The 17206-nt window shown below is 46.2% G+C and overlaps 1 protein-coding gene across 11 annotated transcripts in view; it reads left to right on the top strand.

Moving 5' to 3' along the window:
• The window catches only part of ATXN1 (ataxin 1), a 385115-nt gene that overhangs the window by 239132 nt on the left and 128777 nt on the right, over window positions 1–17206 (top strand). The window lies entirely within an intron of this gene.

Here is a 17206-nt window from a genome sequence, read left to right on the forward strand (position 1 = left end):
GGAGGACGTGCCACTCCAGGGCACAACTCGGGATGAGCAAATAGCACCCAAGTGCAAATGACACCCGAGTCTGGTGGCGTGTGAGAGGACATTGACAAAGTCTTCTCAGCGAGGCAGAATCCAACGTTACTTTTGAGGACAGTGAGCATAAAGGTGTCTGGAATTTTGTGTGTTTGGGGATCCCCCACCCACACTTAAGAATGACTGCTCCTGTGTGCAAGAGGCAGATGGTCCTGGGGAGACGGGCAAAGACTGCCTGGGGAACAGCCCAGGCCACCCTTCCCCTCCGCCTCCCCTTCTCCAGCCTCCCAGCCTCCCAGGAGTAGAAGGAAAATGCTCAGAATGGCCAGAAGTTGTGGAAGGGAGAGTTCGTGGCTCTTCTGACCCATTTGTGTCCTGTGGGCACAAAAATGAGCTGCACCCTGGGGCAGCTGAGTAGCTCTCAGTGCATGGTCCCTGTGTCCCCCTGAAGTTTAGAGTTCACCACATAAGTAAAGTTTATTAAAGACCCTGTGCCTGGCATGCTCCATGCCACTGGGGATACAGTGGCGGGTCATCTGCCTGTCCTGTCCCGGGGTTGAACCCTAGGAGCGCGACAGGGGGTTGTGCCCTGCAGCGGGGTCTGGAGTACTGCAGGGGTGACAGGTGAGATTCCTTAGAGGCAGGTTTTCAGCGATGATTTCAAAGCCTGCTGAGCTCAGAAATTAGGCCTCCAACAGAGATGGGATTTCAACCCACTCCGCAGGTGGAAAACGGTCTTTGATTTAACTGCTGCTGTGTCTGGGTACATGAGACCTCAGAACCGGAAATTTCTTTCCTTCAGAAGTTCTGTGGTTGACAGACACATGGGGATTTGTAGGACAGGGGCTCTATTTTCTTTAGGATTACTTTCTACCCTTTTGCACTTGTGTGTGTGGTACTGGGGATTGAACCCAGTGATTCTCTACCATCGAATGATATCCTCAGCTTTTTAGTTTACATTTTCTTTTTTTTAATTTATTTTATTTTATTTTTGTGGTACTGGGAATTAAACCAGAATTTTTTTTCCAGTACTGGGAAATGAACTAAGAGGGGTCCTCTACCAGTGAGCTACACCAGCCCTTTTTAATTTTTTATTTTGACACAGGGTCTCATGAAGTTGCCCCGCTGGCCTCGAACTTGTGACCCTCCTGCCTCAGCCTCCTGAGTAGCTGGGATGACAGGCATGTGCCCCTGGACCTAATTTATAATTGTTTTATTTCTTCATGTGTAAAAGTTGAAGCCCAAACTGGGACCCTTTAATGAAAAGGCTGCACTTCCCAAGTGGAGCATCAGGAACTGGACCTCCAAGAAGGAAGGGCAGGAATGGCGGGTGGTGGGTGGTGGTTCTTCCTGGAATGGAAGTGTAAAGCCCTCAAGGGAGAGGGCAGCTAATTCCTGTGCTGGGGTCACCTCACGGGTGCCTCTGTTCTGTGTCATAGGATCACTAGGGCAGACATTTGCATTTAGTGCACCAGAGAATGTCACCTAGGTTCATCATTCCTCTAAAAGTTGGTTGTTCCTCCTTTGCTGACTTGGCAGGAAAGATCGGGCACAAATAGGAACTAAACATTGTTTAGCCATAGAGACGAAACCCATTAGTTCTCACAGGAAATAAATTCTTAGGACTAGTGCAAAGAGACAAATAGAGAATTCCGTGTTTTTAAAAACTATCCAGACTGTTTTGCCAGGCACAGTGGCGCACACCTGTAATCCCAGCGGCTCAGGAGGCTGAGACAGGAGGATCATGAGCTCAAAGCCAACCTCAGCAACAGTGAGGCACTAAGCAACTCAGTGAGACTCTGTCTCTAAATAAAATACAAAAAAGTAGGGCTGGGGATGTGGCTCAGTGGTTGAGTGTCCCTGACTTCAACTCTCAATATGCGCCCCCAAACTATCCAGAATTTTAATTTTTTTAAATGATCAATTTTTATACCAAATATTACTCAGTCACTCCCTCAACCTATATTTATTTTAAATTTCCAGTGGTACCATGTGACAGATTGCTACACAGTGGAGTCTCAGCTTAAAAGAATTAATGCATCTTCCCTCAGTCCTGAGAATTTTGTTGACCTTTTGCAGACACCTGAATGAGTATATTACATAATTTAGCAAAAGTAATTTCTAACAAGTACAAAACAATAGGTGAGGTAGCAAAATCAGCTGTTTGAAACCTATTTTGGCGAAAGCTAGTTTTTTCTAAACCATTCTTTTTTCCTACCTGAAACAATTTACTTCAGTAGCATTGCCCAGAACATAAATGTAAATGAGACACAAATGGCAGTCTGTTTCCAGAATCTTTCATTTCGGAAACTCGGGCAAATTCTTGTGCTCCTGCTCTTTGGACCCTTAACTCTTTTCTACTTAAATTCCACTTCTTTCCCAGGACATTTATACACACGCTCTCGAGACCTCCTTCCTTCTAGTCTGGAGTAGCTGGCACTGGGATGGGATCTGCTGGCGGTGCTGTCAGGATCTGCTCCTGGACCCCCAACACCGGTACTAGGCTGTGGGTATTACCTATTTCCATCCAAACCTCAGCCATCCTCGCCAACACCGGGACCCCTTACCTTACACATCTAGAAATAAAAATGCCCTTGCTGAAAGAGTTTCTAAAACGCTCACGAGGTTGGCTTCCCATTTCATCTTGGTGCTTTTCTTCTTAAGCCTTTGTAACTTGCATAGAATGGAAAAAAAAATAATTTCTCCAGGGCTCAAATCCAGCACTGCTTTAGGTTGTCTTAATGCCTGGGGCTCCTGTGAGTTGCTGCCTGTTGTAAGTGTTGTGAACTTACCCTGCAGCACAGAGAGAACCAGGTGCCAAGATTATTAATATTCTACCATAGCAGGCCCTAGTTTTCCGGACTCTTTCACCTTTTCTTTGTTCCCCAAGAAATGGGGATATAGGAGCAGGATGCCATTGTTAGGAAGGGGGCAGCTATTGCTTGTACAAGCGGATTTTTTGTCCTTTAGCAACCTCAGGTGATGCTCTACCTGTTTCTGGCTGTCACAGTTCTGCTTATGGAAAAGCTCCCCCTCCCCCTCCCCTTCTCCCTCCCCCTCCCAGACTAATAAACTGTGTGTCCATTGGCTGCTGCTTATCTGTGGGCTCACATGAGTTTGTAGAGTCACTCAGCCTCTGTCTTAAGCTGGTTTATTGCCCCTTCTCTGTCACCAACACCACATCCAGCCCAGGATAGTATATCAGAGCCACCCCCTGGGTAACGTTACTCTGTCACTCCCTTTCAGGGACAGATTCACTGTCTCATTGCTGTCACTGGAGTCTGCAATTCAGGTTCCCAGCTCTGCTGACAATCTATTTCTGGGCCTCAGCCGCGATGCCAGTTGTCCTAGCAACCCGATGGCTGGCACTTCCCAAAAGGCGAATGAGGGAGTGGCAGTGAGTGGCCTTGAGAGGGTCACGGGGAGAAGGCAGTCTCCTTGCTCAAAGAGGACTTTCCATCTCCCTCATCTGGGCAGGCTCCAGGGAGAGGCTGTCCCTGAGGATCACGGGCCACCTGGTCTGGCCCAGAGAGCATCCCACAGAGAAGGACAGATTCCCCAGGGGATGGTCACCGCGGGATCTGGGGACGCCTGGCCGGGCTGCCGGGTGCTCTCGGAACATTCGATTCTGTCATGTTTTTCTTGTGAATTGGGTTGACGTTCTGGTGTATCACCACTGGCATTCAGAGCTGGGGGTGCGAATCGACATTGGGGAGGCCTGGGAGGTCAGGAGAAGGCAGGTGAAGGGGAGCGCCCTGGCAGCCGGTCTGGGCTCCTCTTCCTGGCTCCAGGTCTGACCTGAAAGCAGCCGGTGTATCGAGAGCTCTCTTGCTGGGCCCTGGTAATCAATCCCTGCGCCCAGCATGGGAGCGAACGGCTGCTCATCTTGTGCTGCTTTTTGAAAAGCTCTCCTTCTGCCCAGATGCCACACTGAATTGGCACTGAATTGGCCCTGAATGACAAATTCCACCAATTTTTTGGTTTAGATCCAAAAGAGCGTAGAAGTATTGAGGAATACATCTTAATGTCCCCAGCCTAGGTGGCCCTGTCTAGGTCTAGTCTCAAATGTGGCAGTCCAGTCAGGTGACATGGAATGTCTCTGGGGGTTTATCCCATAACCACTTCCTTGTGGAAGTCCCCAGGCAATGGAACCGGCTGACATTCCCCAACGGGGATCCGTCTGTGTTGTGGGGAGATGTCAAGGCGTTTTTCACAGAGAAACCCAAAGTGGATCTTTGCAAGAGATGAGAAACAAGGAACCTTTGGCCAGGATGTCCCCAGATCATTAGAGACCCACAGATGATGTGGAGTACATATCGCTTTTCCCTTCATTAATAAGTTTTGTGGTCTCAGTATTTGTTATTTTCCCCACTGAATGACCGGCCACGTGCAAGTGACTGTGTGGCTGGGGGTATGGAGCAGAGGGGCACTGCGGGAGGGGGGGGGCAGTGGGCATCTGCAGCACCTATATGTACTCAATCAATTCTCGCCACCACCACCCCCCATAGCAGATATGGGGCCAGTTCATGAGACCTCAGCCTCCTGAACTGCTGGGATTAAAGGCATTCACCACTGTGCCTAGCTTTATGGTTCCTCCTTAAGGAAATTGGATAGAGTGGGTGGTCACCCAGTTAGGTCTCATGAACTTCAGGCTTTTCACAATCTGGGTTTCTCAATATCTAATAGTTGGGAGCATACCTGCAGCTGAGGGAACCTGGTCCCTCTCCTCCCTGAGTTAGTTATTGTAGATGTCTGGGGGAGGGATGAATCAAAATATTAATAACTAAGCAGGCTGGGCGTGGTGACACACGCCTGAAATCCCAGTGGCTCTGGAGGCTGAGGCAGGAGGATCACAAGTTCAAAAGCCAGCCTCAACAAAAGTGAGGTGCCAAGCAACTCGGTGAGACCCTGTCTCTAAATAAAATACAAAATAGAGCTGGGATGTGACTCGGTGGTCGTGTGCCCCCGAGTTCGATCCCTGGTACCCATAAAAGAAAACAACTAATCAGAAGATGGGGACACCTAGGGCTTTGTCCACAGCATAGACACCAGGCTAAGAATGGAAACCAAGGCTCTCTTCCCATCCCTACCCTATGAGACCCAGAGCAAGCTACCTTCTTCCTCTCTGGCTCTATTTCCTTGTCTTCCAAAGGAAGATAATTATCCCACCACTTTACAGCCTCAGATGTAAAGATATTAATCCAAATAAGCAGCTTTTGGAATAACATCTAGATTAAAATTCTAGACCTGCTGTTCATTAGCTGTGTGCTGTTGGAAAAATTGTCCAACTTTTCTGAGCCTTATTTACCTTATCTGTAAAATAGTGGTGAATAACCTGACAACCTGCCCTGAAAGGTTGTTGAGAGAATGAAGTGAGATGTGGATACTTATCCCAGAGATTGCTCCCTGGTAGCTGTGGCAGCTAGGATGCTGTTATGATGCTAAATTCCTCAAAAACAAAATACACCGTGATGTGTTGCTGCAGCGAACTGTTGAAGCTGGCTGGTGTCGGCCGTGGAGACATTTCCTGTGTAATAGGCTTCCAGGAACTGTCATTGACATTGCCCTGTCAGTGAATGTGGTTCTGCGTTGAGGCCTTCTGCTTCTTCAACAGACGCAACCATCCTGATAGCGAAGGTGATGATGCTTTTCAGTATATCCACACGTGCACGATGAGGACCTTGGAATTTTAGGTGAATTTTTAAATATTAGTCAAACTGAAAGGCACAGTGAATTTGGAAGATATGGTCTCATCTATAAAAAGCATAGGGAGATTCCCACGGGCTATTACTATGAGTTACACTCTCAAAAAAAAAAAAGCATTACAGTCTATGTTGGTGTAGTTACACTGTCTAGGTGGAGACAGGTAAAAAGTATCTGGTCTTATTCTTTGAAGTTGAATAAAGAAAAGCCCCAAAGATGGATATCTGCATCCTTCTGTCTTCTTTGAGCAGATATTTACAGAGCGTGGGTAGCAGGCCAGGCGTCCACAAGACCTGAAGGAACTTCCCAGCCCTGGGCAGAGAGATGGGAAGATAGACAACTCCTTTACTCATGGCCAGTCTTCTGCCAGTGGTACCCACAGGAAGCCATGGATACAAACCAGTGTATGGCATCTTCTGGAATCAGGGCGGCCTTCGTCCTCAGACCTGAAGAATGAGTTGGTGCTAAGTAGAAAACCGGAAGTTTGTATCAGTTAGCATATACTGTGTAACAAGCCAATCCAATGTTTAGTAGTTTAAAACAATGAGCATATTTCCTAGGATTCCTTGGGTTACCTGGGCTATTCTGGTCTGGGCCAGCTTGCCTTGGCCTGGCTAATCTAGGATGGCCTCACTCACAGCTGTTGGAAGGATGGTTGGCCCAAGAGATGGGGAAGCTTCTGTTGGGATGATTATGTAACTGTCTGCTGACCGTCTCCCGCCCTCTGGTCAGCGAATCTGAGCTTCATCACCCTGTTGTCTCAGGGCTCCCGAGAGCAGGAAGAGGGCAGACCCCCGTGCACAGTGATTTTTCAGCTCTCTGCTTGCAAGACAGTTGCTGATTTCTCTTTGGCCACAGCAAATTGCCTAACTGACCTAATTGGAGGGGGTGGGAAATCTCCAGGTCCCTTCACGTGAAGGAAAACCTGTGCAGAGCTCAGAGGGGAGAGGACGTGGCTCGTTGAAAAACTAGACGTTCAGGATGGCTGGAATAGAGCTTGGGATGAATATTGAGAGAAGGGGCGGTCACCAAGTGTCCTTTCAATCAGCTCTCCTAAGGAGTTTGGAGTCCATCTGCAAGACAGGAGAGAAGTTGCTGAAGGATTTTAAGCAGGATGTTGTCATGACCAATAAGACACAGAAATGTGACACAGAAATGTGTTAGGCAAAAGCCTAACAGCACTTGTGAGCCTTGATCATTCAGGGAAGTTTCCAGAGAGATGTCCCAGGGATGGCCAGGAGCAGACAGAGATGCTAGGACTGGGGGGCGGTTCAGAGCTGAGTGCTTTCCAAACAGCCTGACCAGAAAAGAGGTCAGAGGCCCTCAAAGGTCCAGTAGAAGAGTTGAAGGTGAGGTCATGAGCCCTGTCCTATTGGAATCTGGGAGAGAACTTGGAGCAGGTTGGGGGGACTCGGCCATGGCTGCCCATGTTCATGACCTTCCCGTGGATACTGCCAGACTCCTGTGCGTTGTAGATTCCAACCAGTGCTGCCAAGGACTGGTTCAAAGCCACTCTCGAAAACAAAGTCCCCTTGGAAATAGGCAGTGTCACCAGCAGGAGGCTCCTCCTCTTTCCAAGGTGTCTTTCCTCTTGACCTCAAAACAGGTGGTGTCCCCTGGGGCCCTGACCGGTGCTCACCCATAAACTCCCAGTTTTGACCTTTCAACTACATTTCTAAGTCTCACTCTTTAAAAGAAAAAACTAAAATAGTTTCAATTCACAAAATTAGTGTGACCGAGAGTGAGATCTGTGTGGTTTTCACCAGTTCAGTTGGGGACCAGTTTGTTGTGCCTGAAACTGCATGATGTCGGTGGGAATATCAGGGTACTTTCAGCCCTGGGCTATAAATCACCTGCGGCAAGGGCTGTCTCTAGAGAGAGAAAAAAGGAAGGGGTGTCAAAATGTGCATTAAGAAGATGATAACTGGCCATGTTTTCTTGCTGATTTTTTTTTAATTAAAAAAGAAAGAGGAGGCCAGGTGCAGTGGTGCACGCCTGTAATCCCAGCGGCTCAGGAGGCTGAGGCAGGAGGATCATAAGTTCAAAGCCAGCCTCGGCAACAGCAAGGCACTAAGCAGCTCAGTGAGACCTTGTCTCTAAATAAAATACAAAATAGGCCTGGGGATGTGGCTCAGTGGTCCAGTGTCCCTGAGTTCAATCCCCAGGACCAAAAAAAAATACCTAACAGAGTCCAGACAGGCTGGCACAGGCTGTTGGAGAGGGCATCTGATTCCTGCACTTTGCCTGGAAGAACACCTTCCCTAGGTCTAGAGGGTGAGGAGAGAAGAAAGGAGGCTAAGAATCCAGACAGTCTTCTGGGGGCAGATGGGCCGCTTCAGGAGCTCACGGTCCCACATCTTCTCCACTTAGACTTTGAACAGCCTTTTCTAAAACCAAACTCTTATGAGACACACGCATGGCCGTATCGGCTCTTCATCTTGCAGGCTCTGATGGGAGCGTCTGTTAAACTTGGGCAGAGGAACTGCTCTATAGGTTTGGGGCTGTTGGCTCAGCCCTCTGCCTACAGTGTGGTCACCAGGCCCTGCTAATTGAAGGGGGTGTTCCTGGAGGACAGGAGAGGGTTTGGAAACTCCAGGGCATGGCCAGAGATGACAGACCTTTGTTTGATGCTAAGAAGCATTTTAGACATTTTTTATCAGAGCTTTGGTTAGACAATTATGTGGAGGACTGATGAAGAAATGCGCGGTAGGGGACCTCATAATTCCAAGTGCCCAAATTTGGCAAGCTCCATCCTCATGTGAGATGGAAATGAAAACACAGCGTGTTTTGGAATTCCTGATTCTGCTTATTTGCTTTAATAGCGGATCTTTGCATAAACATTGAGTCATTGCATTCTATACTGCGAGGGAGATATGGTTTGCTGAGCTCAGTCTGGTGTGGCTTCCAGAAGAGAGTATGGAACAAGTCCCAGATGAAGGGATGAGCTCAGCATCAGAGGTGATGAGAGACGTCCCTAATGCCATGTCTTCCCCCCTGAACAAACACATGACCTTATGTGACACGGCATATCGAGCATTAACAGAAGTAATACTTTATAAATATGGAGCCAATCTGTTCTAGAGTATGTGGAGTATAGAGGAGAAAAATAGTTTTCTTATTTTAGGAAGCAGGGTGGGGATGCAGGTGCCCGGACTCTGCCACCTGCAGAAGATTCACTTCCCCGAGTCTTGCCGGCTGCTGCTCTTACTCACCTGCGCTCTGTGGTCCCTGAAGCCCTGCACCCACACTAAGCCCCAAGAGACGCAGCTGTAGAACTAAAGTCGTGTCTGGATCAGAACTACCTCCTGTCGTTTACCCTTTTAGAAACTTTAATACACTTAAGTCTGGAAGAGTGGGACTCCCCCCCCCACACACACACCCCAGATATGTTTGATCACCTCCTTGGTTGGGACAGCCATATCCTAAGGTGTGTCAGACGGCATGGAGGCTGATGAAGTAGTCGCTGTTTAGTGCTCTGAGTCCCTTCTAAAGGAAGATAGCCTGCCCCGTTCAGATTAGGGCTTCTGTCCCACCTTTTTGTGCAAATTATCTGGCTCTAACACCACAGTCTGTCTCCTTTTTTCACTCGTGTGTGGCTTTTTGGAGCATGTAAGAGTGATCTCTGAGCGTACACCCCTGATGTGTTCTACTGAAGACCGTCCAGCCACAGGGAGGTGGTCAGCTGCAGTGACCACAGCATTGCAGTCAGCTGGCCCTCCAGTCCCCTCTATGATATGGGCAAAAAGTCATGGTTGTGGGCTATAGTTCTAATATCTGGACATTAAAGCCTTCTTATCCAATCTGTCTGTCCCATGTTACATCTTTGGTGCGTCTAGATTTCTACCAACCTACTGACTCACTACAGCAAACTCAGACGTGCGGAGCTAAGCTCTAAGGCATCTATGTTTATTTATTCCATCTCGGTCTTAAATTATTCACATATTTCAGCTTATGAAACTGAAAATTCAAAATTTCTTTCTGTGATGAAATTACACCACCGTGGTTGGAAATTATTCAGTGGAAAACGTGTTCATCTTCTGATAAAGATCCTTTTCAAGCTTTGAGTCGTGACTGGTTTTAATGGCTAGGAGTCTTATCGTTAAAAGGGAGAGTGTTGGGACGAGAAAGCAGAGCAGGGCTTGTATCAGGTCATCTGTGGGGTGGGAGAAGTTCACAGCAGGCAGTTTGATTTCAGCCATTCCCGCCTGTCCCTCCAGTGACCAGTCGCCCTCTTCTCCCTGTCTGCTTGAATCTTTCTCTTACAAATGCCCCACACCACTGTGTGTGTTGGATTGGCCTAGGGAGAAAAACATAGCCTTATGGAAAGACCCTAACATTAATAAAGTTAGCTGCATTTTGCAAGAGCTGGGGGAATGGAATTGAAATTTAAATGACAAAATTTCAGTTGTCCTGGGGGAGATCTTTCTTCCAACATATTAGGCAAGGTCCCTATCTATCCTATCAATGCATGCTGTCCATCTGGCTTCTGAATAGTCACTTTCCGTGTCAAAAAACTAAATAGTGTCAAGTCAAGTAACTTTGACTTGAGTTTCGAAGTTACGGCATAGTTCACCAACTTTATTTTGACTAATTTGTTCTCAAGTAAAATACACATAACAAAATTTATTATGTCCATTGTGGGTTTATTTTTTTGTTCTAGGGATTGAGCACAGGGGCTTAACCACCAAGCCACATCCCAGCCCCCTTTTTTCTTTTATATTTTATTTTGAGATGAGGCCTCACTAAATTGCTTAGGGCCTCACCAAATTGCTGAGGCTGGCTTTGAACTCGGGATCTTCCTGCCTCAACCTCCCGAGCCACTGGGATAACAGGCATATGCCACTGCACCTGGCTGTCTGTCGTTTTAAGCATACAGCTTAGAACATTAGTCGCACTCGTACTGTCGGATTGCCCTTCATCTGTCTACCTGCAGACCTCTTTTCTTCCTGCAAAACAATCTAGATTCCTCCCCTTGCCAACCCCTGGTGACCTCCTTTCTACTTTTCCTGCCTGTGTAATTTTGACTACTCTACATACCTCCCAGGAGTGGGATCACACAGTCCTTTTCTTTAGGTGACTGTCCTATTTCACTTAGCGCAATGTTCTCGAGTCTCATCTGAGTTGCGGCACATATCAGAATAGCCTTCCTTTTTAAGGAAGGTTAAAAAGGTATAGATAGATCACATTTTGCATGTCCATTTGTCTATAATGGGTGGCATCCATCTTTGGGTTATGTTGAATAATGCTGCTCTGAACATGGGTGTGCAGATCTCTCCCTGGGTCCCTCTGCCAACTTTCTTTTTTGTCTTTGCTAGGTGCAGATGCTGGAAGGAGTCATACACCTGACTTATCTGGCCCCTTTTTAGTGTCGCGACTCTAGGTAGCCTCTGGGTGTTATTTGAAGTAACCTCCCTGCCAACCTCTTCCTGATGTCTGAGAAATGCTACCCATAGCAGTTCTCCTACAGCAACCCAAAGCAGCAGCTTGATTTCTATTAAAATGCAAATGTTCCCTGGACAGAGGCCACAGCTGTTAGCACCTGTCTTCCAGACTGGCTCTGCTCCTGGTCCTTCCCTGCTTGCTCCGTGTTAAGATTGTCCCTCGTTGATAGTCTTGAATTATCATTTTGGACATCACACTGCTTTGAATGTATTTGTATATATTTTTTCTGCTGCTAGAACAGAAGCTTCTTAAGGGCAGGGCCCTGGTGTAATTTGTGTTGGTTTTTCAGGCTCTAATGAAAGCCCGCACGCAGACAACCGTTCATCCGTGAGACGTTCATCAGGTGCTTCCATTGAGAAGAAAAAGCCACGTCCGTTTATGTTCTTTTCAAAAGAAAGATTACAATTCAATGAACGTTCTCAACCCAACATTGAAAACTTGGGTTCCTCTGAATCTCCGTGTTTCTGTTACCGGGTGCAGATATTCTATAGATGCGTGCATTTACTTCACACATCATTAACAGAGTGACAATGTGCCTCTCTTGGTTAACCTGCTTGGTGTTGATTTATGACTGTGTATCTCTGTGTGCACTAGTAGCTAGTAGCCCAGGGAGAGCGTCACTTGCTTACTGGGCTTGGTGACCGTTCACTAATCTCACAGCGGTGCCCCTGGAAACAGCAGTCGGTCTGATAACAATTTGACAACATTTCCCTTTTTAGGATACAAACCAGTCCTAAACTGAATTAGTACTTGAGGCTCTAACCTGAATTCGCAGTGATGTTGCTATTAAGGCTCATAGGAGACAAATTATTTGATTTTTTTTTTTTATTGTTGTTACCAGTTATTCCTGTAGGTTAAAAAAAAAATATATTATAAAACATTCACTGGCCACTTGATGCAAACAGACTCTCTTTACTAAGAGCCCATCAGTGTTTTATACAAAACAGAAACAAATCGACTCTCTGGACAGTCTCTTCATCTTTTTAGGTGTTGTTCAGCTGCATCCCCTGCCCAATGTTTGGAGAGCGTTGTTAACCAATGGTCAACTTTAAAGCTCCCTGTTCTAAGTCTTTCTTTGTGTCTTTCTTATACTCCTACCTCAATGCGATAGCATTAAACGCTGTAGGGTTTTGGTGTTGAGCATCTGCCTGGACAAAGAGCCACAGTGAATTGATGCCAATGGAAAGGAAGATTCAGAAACAGATGGCTTTTGATTAAAGGTACCTTCCTGAAACAGATTGCAGGGTGAGATGGTTAGTTTAGGGAAGATGAGAGTCATTAAAACACTGCTTCTGGGACTTGTTTTCCTATCCCTCTCCTAAGGACCACCGCCTCGCCCTCCTCTGTACGTGGAGCAACAGTGGATAAGTAATGAGCCAAACCTTAAAAGCTGACAGTGGGGGTTGGATCAGGCCTCTCTCTGGTTTGTTGAAGGAAAATACATCTCAGTTGTAGAGTAACTATGATTCATGCTAATTCTTGATCATGCTGCTACATTATCTTCATAAATAATCTGCATCACGGGTATTTCTGCATATCTGTGCATTCTGATGATATTTTTAGCTAGCGTTTTTTTTTTTTTTTTTTAAATAACCATTTTTAGAATAGACTAATCAAGAAACCACCTCCCCGAGGGAAGGAGCGAGCCGGTGCCAGCCACTCGAGGGGGTCGGCTGCTCCTGCCCGAGGCAGGCATTTCGCTGCTGACTCTTCCTTCTCCTGCCATTACTTTTTGTGGCTTTAGCTTTTATGAGTTTCTCTTCCTTTTTCCCCTGTTAGGAAACAGGCTGTGGCTGCTGAAGCCATTTCTGCAGGGAGCGACTGTTCCACGCTAATCCAAGGCAGACTTGGGCTCCCCATGGTACTGGCCAGGTCTGTCCTCAACATTAGTGGGAACTTGGATTATGAGATGGAAGAAGCATTAATTCTTTCATTGAAAAAAGAAGTTAGTTTTTTTTTGTTTTTTTTGTTTTTTTTTTTTTTTTAATGAGGAGCTTCTGCAACAGCTTGAGGAGGAAACAGGAAAATACTAGCTAGAAATTGGAACAGTCCACCAGGTCATTGTTACCCATCATGTCACCACCATGGATGTGAGAGCGGAATCTTTCCTTTTCTTTCTTTTTTTTTTTTTTTTTTTTTTTTGGTACTAGGGATTGAACCCAGGGGTGCTTAACCACTGAGCCACATCCCCAGCCCTTTTATAAACTATTTTATTTAGAGATAGGGTCTCATGGAGTTTCTCAGGGCTTCACTAAGTTGCTGAGGCTGACTTCAAACTCATGATCCTCCTGCCTCAGCCTCCTGAGCCACTGGGATGACAGGTGTACACCACTACACCGGCTTCCAGAATATTTTCCATGCACACATGCACAAACAAATTCATGTGACTTACAAACATATGCTTTCTTAAACCCTCTGTTCTCATATAAAAATGTGTGTCAACACCTTCCATGTTGATGAATAAAGGCCTCTAAATGTTTTTGTGGCTTCTGGCTTTTCCCCTGCTGGGCTGTAAGAGTGCAGGCGCTTTGGCTTTGCCACTTGTACCCACCCTGTGGCCCCGTGCTTTCTCTCTGTTCTGCCGGTCTCCGTTGTACTGACGTCCTGCTCTGTCCTGAACAGGGTCGGGTGAGAAGAAACCCAGGGACCCTCTTTGATAGACAGTTGGCCTCTTGGGTTCTCTCCTCGCCCTCATTTGACAAGTGACCCTGCTCCTGACTTTCCTAGTTCATCTGTCCTTCCCTGGAATGGGACTTCTGCAGAGCGCACCTGGGGCCTTCTGTTCACCATCTCTCAATGCCAACGACCAGCAGCTCCCTGTCTCCGTGTCTCAGCAGGGTTTGGACACTTCCCTTCCACTCATCTGGATTCTTCTGTGGTCTGGGGTAACCGTGCTCACTTTTAAGCTCCCGTCTTGAACCCCTCCCCAGGGCCTCTCTCTGACACGCCCGCGTTTACCTTAAGCTCCACCTTGTGGTCTTGGTCTTTCCAACACCCTGCTTGGCAGAGCACCTTCCCAAAGCACCCAGCTGTGCTCTTGTCCCTGTGGGAACCACCGTATCCCCCAGAGCTTGGCCCATAAACAGTCCCCCACCTTGTCCTTCAACCCTGGCTGGGAGTCCTCTTTATGGTGTGCCTGATTGGGTCCATGTGGTTCTAACCAATGTCTGGCAGGACATGCGGGGGAGGGGCAGGCCCCAAACAGCTGATAACTTTGCAGTTTTTGTTTTTAATTAATGGACTTTATTTTTTTTTTTTTAAACAGTGGTTTTAAATTCCCAAAAAAAATTTACTGGGAAGTACAGAGAATTCCCTGATTCTCCCTATTCTTCTAACTCACAGTGTCACCTCTCATTGGCATCTTGCATGGTACATTTATTACAACTGCTGAACTAATATTGATATGCTATTGTTAACGGAAGTCCACAGTTTACATGGAAGTTAATACTATAGTGACTGTGTCTGCCATTACTGTATCATACAGAATAGTCTCACCACTCTAAAACACCTCTCTGCCTACTCGTCCTTCCCTCTCAATCCTTAAATCCCTGATATTTTCACTGACTCCATAGATTTGTCTTTTCAAGAATGTCACAAAGTTAGAATCTATAGTGTACGTAATTTTCAGATGGGCATCCTTCATGTGGCAAGCAGTGTGCACGAAAGGTTTCTCCATGTCTTTTCATGGCTTGTTGGCTCAGTTCTTTTTAGGGCTAAATAGTATTCCATTGTATGGATGTACCAGAGTGTCCAGTGTATGGACATACCCATTCACCAGGTTTTGGCAATTATGGATAAAGTGCAGGATCTTTTGCAGACATTAGATTTCCCCCAAAGAGCATGGTTTCTGGATCATGCGGTAAGAGTATGCTTGGTTTTGTTGGAAACTGCCTGAGTTCTCCAGTACGGCTGTGCTCTTCTGCACTCCCGCTAGTGATGAGAGAATTCCTGCTGCTCCCACTTTCACCAGCATTTGGTGTTGGCAGTGTTTTGGAGTTGGGCCATTTCAGTAGGTGTATAGTACTGTCCTGTTTTAAACTGACAGTGCCTGGCTGACTTTCAGTGCATGGTCTCTGTTCCAGTGCTTATTGGCCATCCTGTGCCTCCAGAGGTGAAGTGCATGTTTGGTTTTGTTCATTTTTGGTGCTGCTGTACTTTGCTCCACGCCGTGGGTCCTTCCACTTGGTCTGATGATGTTCCCCTTGTGGGTCTGATGATGTTCTCCTTCTTGGCAACCCCCTGCCTTCTAGAGTGTTCTCCATACCCCAGATGCTCAGTGAGCACCATGTTTGCACCAGTGGCCACACAGGCCCCTCTCCCACTCCCTCTGCCTGCCACTCTCCAGTCAGAAGCCCTCGTTGCTTCTGAGGCCTCTGAATGCTCTGGGACCCATTTCTGAATCTGCCCTGGTGGCCTGCAGCCCCCCTTCTCCATGGGAGACGTGTTCCAAGACGCCCAGCAGGCGCAGGAACCATGGAGAGTCCCAAGTCCCGGGATCCACTCTTTTTTCCTATATATGTACACCTACGATGAAGTTGTTGTGTAAATTAGGTATAGTAGGAGATTAACCACAATAATAATGCAATAGAGACCAATTACAGCACGATGCTGTAAAAAGTCATAAAACTCATGAATTCTTTATGTCCAGAATCGCCACTCAATGTTTTTGGACCATGATTGAATCCTTCTGTAAAATTAAGAAGTTACTTGGTCCTTTTCTTTTAATTGCTAAGTTTTGCTGTTTTTTTTTTTTTTTTACAATTAAACAGCATATTTTTAACGTGTTACTTTTGATGCCTGTTTAGTTTTACCTGCTGAATACAAAGGTTGGTTTAACCTCCTCTTGCTGACCTGCTAAAAGCACTGAACTTATGGCCATAAGAGATGGAAGGTCTATCCAAATTACACACGTTACCATGTATGCAATAGTAAATAACATGGAAGAAAATGGATTTCTGAATCTGGGGAAGTTTCTGAATTGTTAGCTACTCCATAGGTAAAGCAGAGCTTCCCACACCACTACATTGCAGATGCATCTAGGTATTGATGGCCTCAGCCTTGGAGCAGTGGTGGCCCCTGAGGCTATGGAGACCCTACAGGGGACTGGATCATTTATGCTGGTATGATGCTGCCTAGGTATTATTTTTTGTGTCACATGTGCCTTAGACCACACAGCAGCCCAGGGAACACACTGGCATAATGTGGAATGGGGAAAGTGATTTGAAATTCAAAAGAATCCCATTCATTGTCAACTGTCTGACAGCGAGATGTCTGCTTAGTTCTCTGTTCTCTGCCTACACTGCATGTCCCTGGCACATAATAAGTGTTCAATAAATATTTATTGACTTAATTCACGAAACATAAAATTGAGCATGTTACTTAACCCCCCTGTCAGTTATTCCAGACTTGGAAATCGTTTATTGCTGTACATCATGCATAAATTTAGATGTAGACAATGGAGTTGTTGTGACCTAGAAGTGACACATTCGCACCGTCTGTGGACAGTGCCAGATGTGGAGTTGGGGATCCATGTGGGTGCTTTCTTATTCTTTCTCATTCAAATCATTTTTAAGTACAGATGACAATGATGATAAAAGTGGTATGTTTTGCGTTCCGTTTATAAAATTCACTGCCTTACGCTGATGTCATCCTCAGAGCCATTCTTAGACGATTATTTCTTTTTACCCTCTCTTCATAAATGATGAAACCGATGCTGAGGAAAAATTAAAAGCCCTTTTAAGATTACATAAGCATTGTGTGCCATGACCAGAATGTGAACCTAGATATTTTGAGTTTTCTGGCTTTACCACTCCAGGACTTTTATCCACACCAAACACAAGAGTTCTGTCAAGATTGGCTTTAAAGACTAGATGGCTTCAATTAGCAGGTGGTTTGGTTGCAAAGGATGGTGATTCGTAAATTTAAGGATGCTTCATTGAGGTCAACATTCCTAAACTCTCACTTTAAGATAGCTCAAGCCTGCTTTTAGCTGGCTAAGTCCTGCCAGAATCTTTAAATTCTAAACCTTGACCTTCTGAAT

Source organism: Spermophilus citellus, assembly GCF_964194105.1.
Source record: "Spermophilus citellus genome assembly, chromosome: 5".
NCBI lineage: Eukaryota > Metazoa > Chordata > Mammalia > Rodentia > Sciuridae > Spermophilus > Spermophilus citellus.